This window comes from Kryptolebias marmoratus, linkage group LG21, assembly GCF_001649575.2.
Source record: "Kryptolebias marmoratus isolate JLee-2015 linkage group LG21, ASM164957v2, whole genome shotgun sequence".
Lineage (NCBI taxonomy): Eukaryota > Metazoa > Chordata > Actinopteri > Cyprinodontiformes > Rivulidae > Kryptolebias > Kryptolebias marmoratus.
The window spans coordinates 1,730,794-1,748,903 of NC_051450.1; the positions used below are offsets into that span (position 1 = coordinate 1,730,794).

At 38.1% G+C, this 18,110-nt stretch overlaps 1 protein-coding gene across 2 annotated transcripts in view; it reads left to right on the top strand.

The window, feature by feature from the left end:
• LOC108245193 (partitioning defective 3 homolog) overlaps positions 1-18,110 on the top strand; it is a 485,244-nt gene that overhangs the window by 106,415 nt on the left and 360,719 nt on the right. The gene's annotated exons all lie outside the window — the stretch shown is intronic.

Genomic DNA, 18,110 nt, shown 5'->3' on the forward strand with positions numbered 1-18,110 from the left:
TGCTGGGGGAAATAGCTCAACTCCCACAGATTCTCAACAACAGTAATAACACAACATGACCTTAAACAATTAGTCTTTCCCTAGCATAGCCACTAAGTTTTCCTTTCAAACATAAATATTGTTCTGCCCTCAGTAGAAGCCCTAGTCATGGGAACCCTTTGGACTCTACATTAAGTCCCTGTTTCTCTCCAAGGTTGCCAAGCCTCGGCAGTCCCTTCACCTCTATAAACTAACTAGCTCATGAGCTGTGACGTCTTCATCCATCACAGCCTTGATAAGTGCTATTTTTAATTACCCTCTCCTTTCCTCATGTGGATCTGTATCTCTTTTAACTCTCCCTCAAACAGATTCCCATCCATCCATCCTTAGCCAGCCTTTCCAGCTAAGGCTATAGCATGTCACCGTCCCAATACTCGAGACACAGTAAGTTGATCCAACAGGAAATCAATAGCAGTGCCTAATGCTGAATAATTGAGGTTATGGGAGTTCAGCAACACTCCCCAGACGAACACCCCCACTCCATCGTGTAATCCCCCATGATGCACAGGGTGCGGCGCACTGTATCCTCATTTCCCACACTGAGATACATTTGCTTGACTTACTGACCATTTTAACACCAAAGTACTCTTAAATCCTCAGATATCCAGCCTTGGATTGATTATTCTTGTGCATTTTGTGGCGCTAACAATTCCACAGACTACTGGGCAGATTCATTTACTTACATCTCATGAGAGTCAAACTGTAAAAAAAAACAAAAAACAGTAAATGTCACATGAATGATTGTGTATAAATTTGAGATTTTTTGTTCAAGACTAAAAGCATGCCACAACCACATTTCTAATTCTGATATATGTCCTATAAGGTGCAGAGAAGAGGAGAGCGTGCATTTACTGGCGAGGTTCCTAGAGTGTGACGTGCACTAGAGGGCACAAGCTGCCTTGCAAAGACAACAACCGTCTGCCAGCAGGAGCAGAGGGCTGAGAGCCCAACCCAAAAGTTTGTAACGAGACCAAACAGAAGGGGGTCAGGAAGTGACTGAAACATTTGGTATTTGTGATAAAGAACAAATGAAATATTGTTTTTTTTTATATGTTATATTCCTATTTGTTTAAAATTTGAGTTTTGAGTTGTTTGACTTTTTTGTGCTATTCAGCATGAGAAGTCATTTACACACACACACACTTCTCCACAGCCAGAACTTCACTGTCAAAGAGGCATGGAGCTCTGTGTGGGGATGCACAGAATAACAGCAGGGTGACAAGAAGCAGCAGGAAAACACTGAAAATCTCAGTAGCCTGTGTCTCCTTTATTCAGTATGAAGTTTTCTGTGCTGAGTTTTAAAGCTGGTGTTACATATTTCTCACGGCCCTATCAAACACGCATGCCCTTCTAAAAAAATCTGCTCTACCAAAGCCCCTTTCATTTAAATGCTATGCTTACAAGAATGTGCACAAATCAAAACACTTGAAACAAAACTGATTTGTACCGATTCATGGATGTGCACAAGTCTGATACAATTGAACTGACTGAGCAGTGGTGAATGGATGCAGTTTTGGGATTGAATCAAGATGGATGAATTTGTTAACCCCTTTGCACCAGTAATATCTGATCAATTTCATTAGTCAAAAAGTCTGCAAGCAGGTTTGATTTTAAAGTTATCAGTGTTGTAATGTTTGTGTATGAAAAATGTAGCTCATGTACAACTCTTCTAGGTCCATTTCTGCTGTGTGGTGCTGTTGTTTTCTCAACCACGTCATCCTTTTAGAAGTACTATCATTTTTATGAAAGCATATTTTAAATTTAAAATAATTCTTGTTTTAAAACAGTATTTTAAAAACAGGAAATTGGTCTTCCAATCGACATAGGACCATTCTTTAGCTTTGCCATATTGTAATTACACAGACTTTTTTGGTGCTGAATCAAACTCATAGTGAATTTTTGTGATGAGGGGCTGGATCATATCAGATTGTTTTTTGCTGCACACATATCTAAACTATATTGTATTGTTGGCATTGTGTTGAGGTCGACATTGTATCAACCGTGGACTAGAGTTGCACAACCATGCTCTTAGCACAAAACAAAAGGTAGATGATGGTTTTGCAAATAAATCATACCAGAACAATTTTTGTGAACCATATGTCAACAATGAGGGGAAAAAAAGGAACCAGAATTCATGAATCCACACACATGCCCTTTCTGACACAGACTTGTATTGGTGTCTTGTCTGTTAAGTTGCTCTCAGCAGGCTGTAGCATTGTTCTCTTCTAGTGAAACACACTGATTGTACACTTCTCTCCAAAAAAGCTAGTGGTGTTTGTGAGCAAAACCAATGTTGTCTACCAGTGCATTTCTTGTGTTAGTGAGAGTGCGTTGCTTCTCACATTGTGTGTTTACCTCTCTCCAAATACACAAGAAAAAGAGGAAACAACCTCACTCTGTACTTCACCTCCCTCCTCCTTACTTCCTCTCACCTCCAGGCTTCGGCCACTCAGGCCTGCAGATGGCAGATAATGACACTGCTGTCCCCACTGGCTTTTGTTGTGTGTGTGTGGTGTGGTTGCTGGCGTGGGCTTTGTTCAGTTAAGTGCCAGCACCAGGGTGTTTAGCTCCACTTGGCTCCTTTCCTGCTTGCTGACTGGGTGACTGGGTCATTGGTTGAAGGACTGTTTGGCTGTCTGACTACTGTTTTTGGCCTACAGCTCACTGGTACTGTATATTATGGAGTGAATACTAGTAGGAGATTGACAAACTGCTTGGCCAACTAACTTGGCTGGCTTTGTGGTGTATTGAATAGATAGATTTTATAGCTTATTTAGCAGCCGATTGGCTGGTCAATCGACATGTCTACTTGATAATTAGTAGTCGAGCTGATTAACAGGCTGACAGACTTAAAGGAAAAAAAACAACAACTTATAGCTGCTCAGCTAACAAAACAGGTGGGAATACATTGACAAGGTGGCAAATATGTGTGAAAATGGACCTTTGGATTTTAAGTGTTTTCCTTTCAGCCTTTGCCTGTCTGTCTTTTTGTAAAAACGAAATCAGACAATGTCGTATTGCTCTTTTTTAATCTTTTTAGTTAAAGTGATAACACTGAATGTAAAAAATATGTCAGTTGGAAAGGCCTGGTAATTTGCATAATGTGGAAAATGCAGACAGAATTGTGGAATAGGACAACTAAAACAGAATTCATTGTAAAACGTGGAATGCTGAGGAATTTGCTAATATGTGAATATGATCTAACCAATCTAGGTTTTTGTTATTAATCTTAGTGTATTTTACACTTTATATTGTTCACATTGAATGAGAGACATTTGTTGGCTTTGTCTCAGCTGAGTCATGCTCCATGTGATGGTGCCATACTGCTATAACTAACCCTCTAGTTTTAAGTAATGATCCTTGTTACTGAGAAACCTTGACATATTTTAATGCCGTCAGTGTGTTTTGTTATCTTTTAGCATAAAGTAAGGTTCTAATGCTCAGTCTGTTGCACATTTAAACGCACTCTCATTATATTCTTGCAACATATCTGTTGAGAAGAGTCATTAATGCATGTGTAAATGTGTCATCGCATATTCTTGATGAAGACTATTGTTTAAACAATGAATTAACAGTTTCAGGTGACACTTTCATAAATTTCATCTTTGAATGATAGTTAAGTACACAGCTTAGAACAACAAAGCTTTCAAAATTGCTTTTGCACAGGTAATAAATTCAAGGGAAGGTTTTGCTTTCAGCCGTTAAGCACATTGAGGTATTAATTTTGAAGTTTGTTTTACTCCAGTTCAAAGTGTTTCCATTTGCATACTAAGTAGTTTGGGCACATAAACAGCTTCTGTTGTTGGTCTGTGGCCCCAGGCTATGAGGCACCGCACCAACGGCTATCCCAGGTGACAACATGAAAGCCAGCCAGGACAGACATGAAAGCTCAAATTTGGCAAGAATCCTTACCTGAATCTGAAAATATATTGAAAGTCATTTTGAAACACAGTTCACTCAATCTTTATTGATCTGTCTACCTTTATTTAAAAGAACAGATGACATTATGCACATAAAATTGAGCTTTTCTATCAAAACTCCAACAGGTAAATAAGCCCACAAAACCCACATTTATTTTGTGTAAACACTGACATCAATAAATTGCTCTGGATTTTAATGTAACTTGGATTTTTGCATGTTGTAATGCTTTTGTTTGTTAAGAACAATGGATTTCTGTCATTGTTAAGACTGAATCCAGAATGTCAGTATCAGTTGTTGGTGTTATGCACCAAGAGTATAAGAGATTTATTAGGATATCAGTACAAAAGCATTGGAGGTCCCTTATTAATACTATTTAACTGATATTATTCTGTTTCTGTCACAAATTTCAATCTGCTACTTCTCCCACAGATTTGGAAAAACCCATACAAAACTTACACCAAAATGTGCAGCTTGATTAGGAATAGTATGACTTTTGATAGTAGTACATCATAAATATTGACAAAATTTCTAAAGAAACATAAAAAAAACTAGGCAAAAGAATTGATACATACACAATGGTATGATTTTGACAAAACAAGTGAGAAAACTTAGCCCTACTTCAAGCTTTATTGCTCAGTCAAACCTTACATCAATGCATATGAGGTATCATTTCACAGAAAGTTGGACTTGACATAATGAAACTAGAAGTTTGAAGTCTGTTAAGTTTTTACACAATCACAGTTTGACCTTTGGAGATTTTACCAAGGAATGTTCAACTTAGTGTGTGATGTCACCCTTCTTAGGCTATGAGCTGACCAAACTCTTCTCACTACCAAACCTTATATATATATATATATATATATATATTTTTTTTTTTTTTTTGGAACAGTAGCTGCATTGCCACATTTCAAAATTTGTTCAGAAATTTTGTAGTTTGTATCTGGTCCAGCATCAGATAGAGAATATTTAAACAATGGAACATCCTGTATTTGCTGGAATGATTGGGTCTGGCCTTGCCACAGGTGTGAAACACCTGATTTCCATCCACTTATCTGCAGTCAAGCCTTGTCAAGGACTTGCCCTTCCCTTTCTGTCTGCTCCACTCCTCTTTTTATTGCTTATTCTTTCCATCTCTTTCCATCAGGGAGGCCTGAAATGTTTGAAGCGTTCCTTCTTTTTCTTTTTGCTGGCCCTTCTCTCCCTATGTGCCCAGGTCCCTGGATGTGGAGTTTTTAATTACTCACTATGGCTTTGTGCATAACCAATGAAAAAGATTGAAGGGCACTTCCATCTGAAAGACTTTGCTTGAATAAGTATTTCCTTTTCTATTGCCATCACTTTTGGAGAAGAATACTAATGTACACACTAACTTCTTGTTATTTTGTGTGTATCTTTTTTTTTTGTGTGTGTGAGTGTGTGTGCGCACATCTCTTTTTGTGTGTGTATTTGCCAGAGCAGCTCCCTAGACAGACTGTCTGGCCATTGTTTTGCATGTGAATCAGGGTTGGGGAGGAAAGGCATTATTAGATTGGGTGTGGACGTAGACTGGATGAAGACTTTTAGAGGAGGCAGGTTCATTGCACTTATTAGATTCCCTTAAACATCCTTTTGAGGGTAAAACACATGAAGGTGCCCTCAACAACTCTGTTGAGACAGCAAAATAAATATCAAGTGGCACAAAAATCAATGCACTAAATCATAATCAAGTGATTTGACTGTACAGACTATTTGGGTTTGGGATGAGTTTGGTGCAGTCAACCTGACTATACAGTAAGTTGAAAAAGTATTTACCCCTTTTTGTTGCCTTACAACCTGAGAATCAAATGTTTTCTTAAATTTAATTATAAGTAATGAACCCACACAAATACTCCAGTTCAGTTAAAGAAAATTAGGATAAACATAAAAACTTTCAAGTAGTTAAAAAACAAAACAAAAAAACAAATAAAACTGACAAGTGGTGCTTGCATATTTGCTTTGAAGCTCCAACTATTACCATCTGAAGCCACATATTTAGTTAAATGTGATTAATTTGGGCGCAATCTAAGTGTCAAATGATCTTAGTATAATTTATATACCCGTTTTGTTGAGGGTTGTCCACTAAAACTCAGAGACCAGGCAAGTAGGGCAATATTCAGAGAAGCAAAGTAAACCTTGATGGAGCTGAGTAACTCTTCTAAAGTCATTAGAGTATTTTTCCATAGGCCCATTATAAACTTCACATTGAACACAGTCGGGCTTTATGGAAGAGTGGGAAGGAAAAGTACATCATTACAAAAAGGCAATTTTGCCAAAAGGTATATTGAGGACCCCTCAAATATGTGGAAGAATGTGTTGTGGTCAGGTATTATGTAAACTGAACTTTTTGGCTATCAAGGACAATGCTAAGTCTGGCACAAACCAATAAAATATCCTGGAATGGTCCAATCAAATCCCAGGCCTCAGTCTAAATGAGAATCTCTGGTATGATTCAAAGATTGCTCTTTACTTTTTGTGCCCATCCAACTGGAGCTGGAGCAGTATTATCATGACGAACATGGAAAAATATCCAGTAGCATGATATCCAATCCTGTGGAGATGTAGTTGGGGGACTTCTGCTTTAACTACTGCAAACAGTGTCTATAAAAGTACTGACTTTGTGGAATTGGTGGAGTGTGGGGTGAAGCAAACTCAAATATTGTCTTTTTTTGTCTTCTTTCTTGTTTGTTTCATAATAAAAATATGTTGCAACCTTTGTCATCCTAATGTAACAAAACAAAAAGATTACCAAGGGGATGAATACTTTTGTGATCCACTGTAGTACCATTGAAAAGAACATAGTGAAATTTTTTCAATAGAAGAACGTTTTGGACTTCATATGCAAGGTTTCCCCAGAAAAGAGGCTAAGCCCGGTGGTAGGTGGCTGTTTGCCGGCCGACCGTGATTTAGTAAAAAAAAATGGTTAAAGTTGACAGGAAAGTTAAAAACATGGCTATTTATTATTTGATATTGTAATATATTTGTGTCAAATATTTACACAACTACAATTTTACAAAAAGGCACTTTTGAAATACTTTTTTAAACAAAAAAATAAAATTAAAAAAAAATAAAATAAATAATAATAATAATAACAAATAATTGTTAGCACCTAATTCAAATCCTAATTTAAGTCACATTTACAAATAAAATAAATTAACATAAATGAAAAAGTGCAAACAAAGCACCAACACACGTCTCACTTCCAGGCCAATGAATAACAACAGAGAACTCTGAAAAATAGAGATGCTGTACTGTACTGTGCTTTTTGTGGCACAGGCTGCATGTTGGATCACTACATGTAACAACAAAACAAAACATATCTAATGCTGAGTTTAATAGCATCATTTTACTGTCAGTAGTAGTAATTTTACTTCAGTACAGTAACCAGTGAAAATACTGTAAAAAAGACAGCAGATGGTTGTCACATCAAATATGGCTGCACGTATTCAGGATGAAGAACTGTTGTTTCTGGCTGTGATACAGAGAGGATGTTTAAACTTAAAGCATTCAGTTTGACTTTCATTGATTTATTTGCTGTTGTTGTGATTCACCCATCATAGGACTAATATTTCTATAAACACTCGTTTTTATCGGCTGCAGCAGTAATCTCCTTCCGTGAGTTTTGAGCCGTTTGATTATTTTTGTGATCTCTCACAGAGGGATCATAGAAATGTTGATACAATCGAACCAGCTCCATGAGAGCACTGAAAGTGTCCATTTTGTTACAAAATGCCCTAAGTTACAATAGGTGCACAACGCAACACGCGCAGGACTTTCGCGCAGGGGCGGGGACAGCGCAATTGCATCACTGTTGGCTCGGTTTTGGGTATGTGGGTGGGAAAAAACGTGTATAAAAAAATTACGTATTTATAATAAACAAGGGGAGCTTAGCCTGGCGCCCGGGTCACCAAAGCCTGGCGACCCTCTAGGTTTATAATATGCTGGTGGAAACCCTTATATTTAAAGACTGTAAAACAAATGGAATTGACAGTAGGGTGAGCTGTGATTAATAAGGAGATCCCAGTTAAGGGTGTAGAGGGGCTGGTGGTGCATGATTAGTTGAGTATTATTTCATGTATCAGCTCAGTGGTATTTACTCTCAGGCAATTAATACTATGGTTATTTAGCCTATCAAGTCGTAATATGGTTATCATGTGTGTTTTGTTTCTTCTTGTTAACTATCACTCTAATTGTGTTCAAGAAAATATGATTTATTTCTGCTGTCACTGGCCTTCACTGCTTCATCCTTAGTTTTCAGAAAGAAACAGTCTTTTGTATGCCTTTAAGAAAATTGTATCTTTTTAAAAAAAACTTTCTAGGACTGAACAGGGTTGAAATGCACACGTGGGCAGAGGTTACAAAGTCTAGCATACATGGAAAATTCTGTCGAAGGCATAGCAGCAGCCTACTCTTCTGTCAGCACTACTCACACACGGTGCCATAATATGTGTGAATTCATTCCCCCATACGCAGTAGGAAAACTTCAAAAGCGAACAAGACCTTAACCTTTCAGGATTTGAAAGGGATGAGTCTCTAATAAGGTTAAACTTTGCTTGCTCTGTGTATTTTCTCATTGCTTTTGCGTCCACTGTATTACATACGGTGAACCTTATTCTGGAACTGCCTTCCTTTAAAACGTGAAAGAAAAAGGATGAGTTAATGTTTTAGTACAGTTACAACACAGAAAACCAATCACCTGCTTGTTAGGAAATAATATTTCTATAAGCCTTTCATCTCGCTCTCCCTTTTCATTCCCACCACCCTTCTACACCTCTTTCTTTGACACAGCACCTCTGTTAGAAATGGAGGATGTCACAGCTTCTTCGCACATTACACTCACTTTGCAGGGTGTGTCATCATTTCAGGCCCTGCCGTTGCAAGCCAGCCTTTGGGGCCGTCTTCCTTTGCATCAACCCCATGTGACAGCACCTGAAATATGCATACATTTCTAAAGCGCTGCCGGGTGCTGTTTGATGGTTATGTGAAATGCTAGGGATGGGCAAAAAGTGCTAGAGACACATTCTCTGAATATTTAATGGTCTTGATGAGCAGAAAAAAAATACCATGCTAAGCACTTTCTTTAGTTTCTTGACTCATGATGTGTGATGAAATAATGGACAGGAAGAAAGAATCAAATATTAAAAGCTGTAATAACCTCAGAGAAGGTTGTTCACTCTGACTTTGCCATATGTAATAAATAAATCCAACCGACATGTCAGGTGTAGAGGTCGACCACTATTCCTCCATAAAAAGGAGGTTTCCAGTTTCACTCTCAGCTGAGACCTTCGTGAGCTGTGTTTTTGTATACTTCCCATTCACTGGAGTTTTCTTTGGGTACAGATCTTCCTTTCACAGTCCAAAACCATGCCTTCCAGGTTGAGCCCTCTTTGTATGACAACCATGGTGTGACATAAAAATAAATTGTCTGACTTTGGATAGTCTTTGCAGGATCTTGGCAATGTCTTCAAAACATGTATTAAAAACACATTGGGCTCTCTTTTATTGATGATATGGTAAGATTGTTCAATTATGGTTTTGAGCATGTGCAAAACGTCCCTGATGAGGCTGTTGTGGTTTGTCATCATGGTAGCAGCATATTGGGGTTTAGTCTCAGCATCTCAGCTACATTCTTCTAAATCAGCTCTGGGCCCTTAGGACTGTTGGGATCAATCTGATTGCCGAATATATTATTGGCATCCAGTTTTGGTCTGCAATTTTTTGCAATACTTTGCAATATTGGTATTGCACACTCTGATATTGCAATGACAATCAGGTTTGAATACATTGTGCAACCCTGTAACATATTCTGTAAATAGTGTGGTTAGGGCTCAGAACAGTGACTTTGGGATGTGGAAAATAGCAGGGAAAATCAAACTGGCAAGGCATAAAAGTAATATCAAGATTGTTTTCACATAGAAAGAGGTTGTTCTAAATTGCTACAATCCAGACACATTCTAATAGGTTATGTAGGTTGTGAAGAGCGTAGCAGGCTTGCCACCCTATCTAATGTGGGACTTAATGATTTATTTTAACTCAGTGCAGGAATTAGAGTGGCCATGCACAATTGTGTCTATGAGTTGTCCGTGTAACATACTGACGACCTGTCCAGGGTGTCTCTGTTTGACAAATGGGATGGATTTCAGCCCTTTACACTGCATTACAAAAGAGGGTCCAGGAAATGGATAAGTAACTAAAACATCAGGTCTTCTCAGATGACTAATAAAGGTGACCGTGTACCACATCTACACAGAAGAAAGTATAATCTAAGTTTAAGGTAAATTAATGATAAGTTGTTTGTAGCTGTTTGAAGTTAAGTGCATGTGTACATTCTTGAGAAGTTTATTGATGGATGGACAGATGAAGAGACAAGCAGTGTTTTGATGAGATAGGGTGATTTATAGCCATATCTCAATAAGTCGATAGTCTTTGGATTCTCTTGTAGAGTAAATATCTTTCACCAATACCGTACCTATAATAACTTTGTGCCTTTGGTCCCCCTGCAGTAAAATGATGATAAATGATACAGAGAAGACATCTGTCTTGTCAGTGTGAGTTCAGGGTGTATGTGTTTCTGTTTCCTTCTAGAGACAGTAAATACCTGTCTCTAGAATACCTCAACTTTTGCGTAACTTAAGTCAGCTTCTTTTCTTTGTTGAACTAAGCATTTAGTATACTTTTAAAGTTTAGTTTTTAGTTCCACAATTTTAGCTTATGAGTTTATTCTCAACACATACTCTAAGAGTGAAATCTTGCAAAGCGGTATTTTCAAAGCTTGACCAAAATGGCTAGAACTTTATTTCTAAAAATAAGGTCTTAATTTAAAATTCTGGTGGCAGATGATATGCATTTGTTTAAGGAATTCTAAGTCTTTAACTAAATGTTTACATTGACAGCACATTTCTTTTGTTTTGAATCCTTTTTTTCTGCCATTTTCTTAAACTTGGATATTAAAAAATCAGTGCTGCAGATGTGGATTAGTGTCACAGCATTGCAACACAGGTATTAATTGTCTCTGTTGGCACTGCTAGCACTATCCTGTGACTGCTGATAGTCCTCATTGTCTGCTGCTATTTAGGTGCACTTGGTGAGTGCCTTGGACAGGCGTTTTGCGCTGATGCCAGTCCTAATGCTGGGGTATCTTGGCAGATCAGAGTTTTGGGAGGTAGAGGGATACATTTGGTGCAGGAGGAGGAGAAAAGATGTTAAGAGAGGTTGTCAAAACAGTTTCTCACTCCCCCCTCAGCTACCGTCTTTCCATTTCTTCTCTTCTTCTCCACCTTGTTGCCAAAAGCCAGAAGGTGATCAAAGGAGCCCAACTTGAAAAGCAGTTCTGCTTTTTTGAGGGGGTTGGGTGTCCTGTCTCCCTTCTCTCTGCATTTAATTATATGGAAATAAGAAAATTCTAGATACAACTTGTGTCTAGTAGCTGAAAATGCCTGACCTCAGCTGACTTTCCCTTTTCTTCAGCTTTTTCTTCAATCCCCCGCTTCGTTTCACCCCTTAAACATCATCTCTAACCACCGCCCTCCCCGCTCTTGCCTCTCTCCAGCTGCCCTCAGGCTTCCAGGTAGATAGCAGCTGATTGGCAGCTGCTGTGACAGTCAGTGGAACAGGCTGAAAGTGGATGAGTGTCAGCCTCGCTACAGGGGCTTAAGGCAGCAGCAATGCTGTAGCTCTCTTCTGGAAAGAGAGAAAGAGGCATGGAATAAGACTGCCAGCTCCTCTCTTTTCCATGCTTTCCTCTGCTGAAGCAGGTGGGAGCTAAATAGGTTTTTCAAAATGCCCTAGAGTTTATCCTAAGACTAGAAACTGAAACATTTCTTCAACTCCCACCCTGCAATGCACTCTCCTTTACTCTTATTTTTACTAGCTTTGGTCTTGATTTTGTGTGTATGTTTTTATTGTAGCATCTTGTTATTCAGGAGCTCTTTAAAATTCTCTCTCCATGCCTCACTCCCTCGTGTTAGTTCTGAATCCTCATCCTCAGCTGTCATGCCACTTGACAATTAGCAACGCTGCTCCTGTCTGTGCATTGCTAAAAACTTTTTCCTTCTTTTGAAGAACTTCTGGGTTCAACTTAACACCTCCTGTACAGCAGCCCACAGGAGGAATTGCGAGAGTTAAAGTAACAGAAATCAAAAAGAAATCTTAAGTTGCCTCTTATCTGAAGCGGTTGTGATCAATTTCCCAGATGGAGGGAAAGTGTTCTGTGATGGTTTTCACAGCATCACAGCTTGAGCTTTATTCTACCAACAGCAGAAATTGCGTAAGTTTTCCCTCTGGCCACATGTGCCCTATTTTTGATATCATAACAGAGGTCAAAATACTGTTGGAAACACCTCTGAAAGAAGCAAAAAAGAAAAAAAAAATCCTCCCAAAAAAACCCATCATGTTTCAGAATGTATCTCTCAAAATTTTGCTGCCTTTGTCTGTCCCATAGACACTTTAGCATTATTAGAGACAATTAAAGCTAAACAGTTCTGGACTTTACAGTTTTTTTTTCCACATGTAAGTTTTGTTGTATTTCAAACATCAGTATTGTGAGCACTCCCCTAGTGACAGTACATAAGCACTAAGCACTCTTATTGATGTTTGGCCAATATTCTTATGTTTCTGTCATGAAACCCATACAAAAAATACATCAAAATAAGTATAGTGTGCTATAAAATTTGGTAGTAGAACATTGCAAAGCATACATGAAATTTATAGAACATTGCAAGGAATTTTTACATAGACATTTAGATTTTGGCAAACAACTCTAGACCAATAAAAATTGAGTTTTCAAACTGGCATTTTGTAAGAAAAACTAGCTTGTTCAAAGATTAAACGATTTACTGACAGTTGTATTTTATATGACTAAACTGACATTTTAATGTCTTTTATGGTTTTCACAAAATCAAAGTTTAAGCTTAATTTTTTTTTTTTTAAATTTACTAAATAATGTTCAACTTTAAGTGTGATGATTTCAGATTAATGTTCAAACTTTTGCCAAACTACTGCTTCATATTCCCACAAACGTTTTATACAGTTCATACATAACAATGTCGGTATTTTTGTTTTGTTTCTTTTGCACCAAGTGTGTCTCTTACTGTTACAGAATTCCTAGTTTTCTCTCAAATACCCCAGGGTGCAGACTGCACACATCCAAATTCCCAATAACTTCCAGTGTATCTGATCTCAGAATTTTCTCAAAACTATAAGTAATTTTTAGCCTTGTCATATGAAATATGATGTATGACGAACAAAATCTTCTGAACTTACGCTTTTTTTCTTTCCTGAGGCTTATTTACTAGTTTGCATTTTATGTCTGCCTGTTTTATTAAAAGTGTTTTTAGGGAGTGTGTGGTTATCATGGTGACTCTAATGTGTGCGTGGCAGCAACTTTAGGATTTCGTTTGATTTTGGCTTTCTTTACACTTTTTCTCTAGTTTAAACATCAAAACATCAGCTTTGTGTCAGTTTAGGTTCTTACAAATGTACTATTTGAGTTTAGAGAGGAATGTTGACAGATGGCAACATTTCAGGCAGTAGCTGCATTGGTACTTTTCAAAATTTTGTCTAAAATTTACTAATTTCCTTCTATTTTTTTTCTTAGCTAAAATCTGGACAGGTAATACTTAAGCAATGAAATCAACTTGTGCAATATTTTAAAGTCTATTTTTTTCCTGTAATGATTGGGTCTGGCCTTGCCTCAGGTGAGAAACACCAGATTTTCATTCACTGCAGACTGCAGAAGAAAGTTTATGTATGTTGGATTTTCTGGCAGCAGCTGCACTGGCACCCTTCAAAATCATTTCAGAAAATTTCTAGTTTGAAAATAACATTCCAAAAATGAAACACACAAATTAAAAAAAAAGAGACTTAATGACACTTTATCATTGCTTTGCATGTCATATACTGTATGTGTATGCTAATATGATTAGTTTCTTAAGAGCTGAGATAAAAGGATAAAATTATGACTAAACCAATAGCTGTGTTAGATTTGAGTCCTGATATATCACAATGTTCTTGAAACTTTAACTGGGGATTAATTGAGCTGAATCTGTGGTGAACAGACCGAGAACAAGAGTTGTTCATGTAGACAAGAAATGAGAACTCAGCTTACAAGCTGATCGTTCCATTGTTTGTTTTCTGGAGGACCAGAAACAGAGTGATGTTTATGGCCCAGATTTCTGAACAGAAATGAACATCTTCATGGCTTTTTGGAGGTTAGTAGAATGAACCAGCATTCACTAGATCTCATAAGCACTGATTTTAAGATAAATACTGGCTCATTTGATTAGAAATAGAAGTGTGTGGATCTATGGGTCAGATAGCAGATAGAGTGCTCTGTAGTGTCTGGTGAAAAGATGGAGAAGTGGACTTAATTAAAGGGGCTTTGAAAGCATTTAAAAATGCATCACACTTTGCCAAGACACCAACAGTCTTCCACACTTCTCTGAATAGGCAGCTGGCAGACACAGGGCTTGTTGAGCTGTTAAATACTCCCAGCAACATACGAATGGGAAGCATGATTAGTTTGTAACTAATGATTCATTGGCTCATACCTACACTGAGACAGGATAAATATCACAGGTGACAAGTCTTCTTGTTTGAGCAATATCATTTTATTTACTGTTAAGCTGCGCTATAGAGTATTATTGTCTGCCTAAAAAGGTTTGTGAAGTCTTATTATTATTATTTTTTTATGTTTCTAATTTATTATTTATGTGATATATTATCTCAGTGTTGAAAAACTCCTTACTGTGAGTCTTTTTGCCAGCATGGGTCACGTATTTTGTCATTAAATACACTATTAAGTCATTTCATTAATGAATAAGTGACAGGACTGTGGTAGCTTTGTGGTCAGAGCTGTGGTCTCATAATCCCAAGGCTACAGGTTCACACACAGGTTGTGTAAACCTGTAGCCTCAGGTTTTTTAGACTTCTGGGATGACGTATGCGGTGCAGTATTATAATATACTGTATGTTGGTGGTTTTGAAATGTACTAAGCCTTCTTTCATCACTATTCTAAACAGTAGGCATCACTACAGAGAAGTAATACCAATACAGTTCAAGAATTATAGCAGAAGAGTTTACAGGAAGTACATATTTCATAAACAAAAATCTAATATTTAAACCATTTCAAAACAAACTGGGATTAAATTAATCTCAAAATTTGGGTTTTTAAACCAGTATTCAAAGCAATACTGTTGCTATTTGTAGATACACATAACCATATTAATCCCCAATCCTAGTTTACTTTACAATCTGTAATATTTATCATCCTTAACATTATTACTGCAAATGTGTTGAGGCCACTTTTTACAAGTATGAAAAAAAAAATTAACACACCGATCAACACAACTGCATTTGCGGTTAAACATAAACTGAATTATCTTCATGCTTTCACATTTGAACCAACACATTTACCAAAAAGCAAAGCTGTAAGATATTACCTCCTATATCTTCTTTTGAAATTTGTAGCAGCAGATCTCTTTCCTTTCTGATTGCCTTTCTGGTGTACTGTGCACCTTCGTAATAACCCTTACAACCTAAGGAATGTAATTTTAAGACTGGAATAGAATGTGATTAGGGTGAAATGGGAGAAGCTTTCAGTGACAGAGAGCATCTCAGAGATGGCACTAGCATGTAACAAAACATCTTAGGAGGGGGAAAACAGCCTGCTTTAATTGTGCAAAGCCAGCGTGAAAGATGTTGCTGTGAATTACAGCAACCATAAACCACATGGGCATACTCGTATAAATTCATATGCAGACACACAAACACATACACACTTAAAGCATAACACTCTGCTCCTGAATATGAACTAAATCAAATAGAAGAGCAGAGACTTCTCAGCTTGTTTATATGCAGATTTTCCTGTGCTGGGGAGATGAAAAATAGCAAATGCATAGAAAACATTTGTGCTATTTTTACTTCCCGACCAAAATAATGTGACATTCACAAAAGCTGTTTGCTTCTAACGGTGACTAATTTGTTCTTTGTTGCTTGCTCTCTCCACACTCATAGCTACATAGATTTGCAGGTTGTACACAGACAAAAAAATCTTATCTCAAGTATTCTAACACGTTATTGTTGAGAGTGTTGTGTACCCTATACAGTGTGATTGCACTGTCTGGATAAAATGAGAGGTTAACCTTCAGAGAATTTTAATAATGCGTTCAATAAAATAAATAAATAAAGTCTCATGGCGGTGTTACCCCCTCCCTGTCACCATTGTTTGTGTGGTATTTCATTTCATCACCTCTTCTACGTTTTCTACTCATCCTGTTCACACAGGATGACAACATTGCTACAAACTAAAAAATCAGTCAGAACATGGAGGGTCTTTGAAGGGTCTTGGTGAGGTCTTCAGTTAGGCTTTGTATTGTGTATGATTGGTCTACGGTGGTTTTCAGCACTCACAAAACTTACCGTAGTGAGGTCGTGGTGACCTATCATTGCAGTGACAAGGGTAGCAGTGTATCCATGACATGGGGTCTTCATGCATTTGAATGACTTGGTTTTTGAGAACGTGAAGCAGGATTGACCACACTGAAGTTATGCCTAGGTTACAACTTTGTCATACCCACACCATACTGGCAGTGCTCCAAGTGTGTGGCTGCAATCTCATCCCGCCACCACTCTTACTAAAATCAAAAGATTCACACTACACTCTCACCACCTGGGTGCAACGACCAATACACACTTTCCTCACACCAATAAATACTAAGTTATTCTCAGACAGCTCTCATCCAGCTTTTGGAAGCTTGTTCTCATCATGGTCATGCATGCAGGGACATGCAGGTCACTTCACCTGAATGACCCAATCTCCTTCATTTGCCTTACCTGTATGAGCTTAGAGAATGGTGTCTTGACACTGAAGTAGTGCCAAATGTATTAGAGCTTTATTATTTATATTGAAGCAGTGACCTCATCAGGTACACAAACAGTTACAATATTTTCTCCTCTGCAGCAAGGCTGAAGCTAATAATGAAGGCCTCCATATACAAACCTCTTACATATATTGGAATATTCTAGAAATTGTGAGAAGATAATGAAAAAAAGCTAGCGCAGGCATGATACTTCTAGTGGTAACATTAACCAGGGTGGTGCAATCTTATTTCACTTAGCTGCATTGTAATGTGATTCAAAAAAACTGTGCCTGGCCTAACCCAGTATGTGGTGCAATTATGGACATAGGGGTAGGCCTGTTGTGATAAACGATAAATCAATTAATCCCACGATAAAAAAATGAGGTCGATAAGTTTCATTTATTGGCCTTATCGTTCCTTCATGTCTCTTTTTACTGAAGACACCGGGCAGTGTTGCCAGGTCAGAAATGTAGGATTATCGTACCAGAGACATAAAATTATCGTATTTTGAGGGAAATTATCGTACACCCATCATAACCAAAATAACAAGTCTATTGATGCGCTAAAGTCACTCCAGTGTTGAATAGTGTCTGACAGGTACTCAGCGCTTCTTCTTCCAGACTGGCTGCTTCTTTCTTTCTTTCTTTTTTTTCCTCACTCATGGGGCGGGCGCAGCAGACTATTCAGCCAATCATGGCCGTTGTTCTGAGGCAAATGCATACACGTCACTCGTAGCTCACATTTATAAAAGCACGATTGGCTGAAAATTCCAGCCAATCCTGCATCTGTTTCCGGAAACAGATTGTCAGGTTTCTGAGTAGTTTCTATTGAGCAGTCCGGCAGCAGACAGACACAGGAGACCAGGTGATAACGGTAAGTGATTTATTTACAGTGAGGGAAAAATATTTACAGGAATGGGAATCGGGATCTGAAAGAGTGAGGAACACGGTAAGTATGGAGGAGAGGAACACGAGAAAATCTAAGAATGGTAAGTGATGGTTGGTAAGTTAAGGTTCTTACGACTGGGCCGAGAGTCCAACAACTCGAAGAAGCAAGCAGTGGTTAGTTCAGGTTTCAGGATGGTTGTAGTGATCCTTCCAGTGGTGAGTAATTCCTTCCTGGTGACAACGTGAAGCAGACAGACAGGCACGGGAGAACAGGTAGGTACTTTGCGTTGACAGGAGTCTCAAAAAACAGAAACCAGACTGGATCCACGGGAACGGAGGTATTTCCTGAGGCAAAAACGGAACAGAGTTAACCAGCACAGGATTACAAAT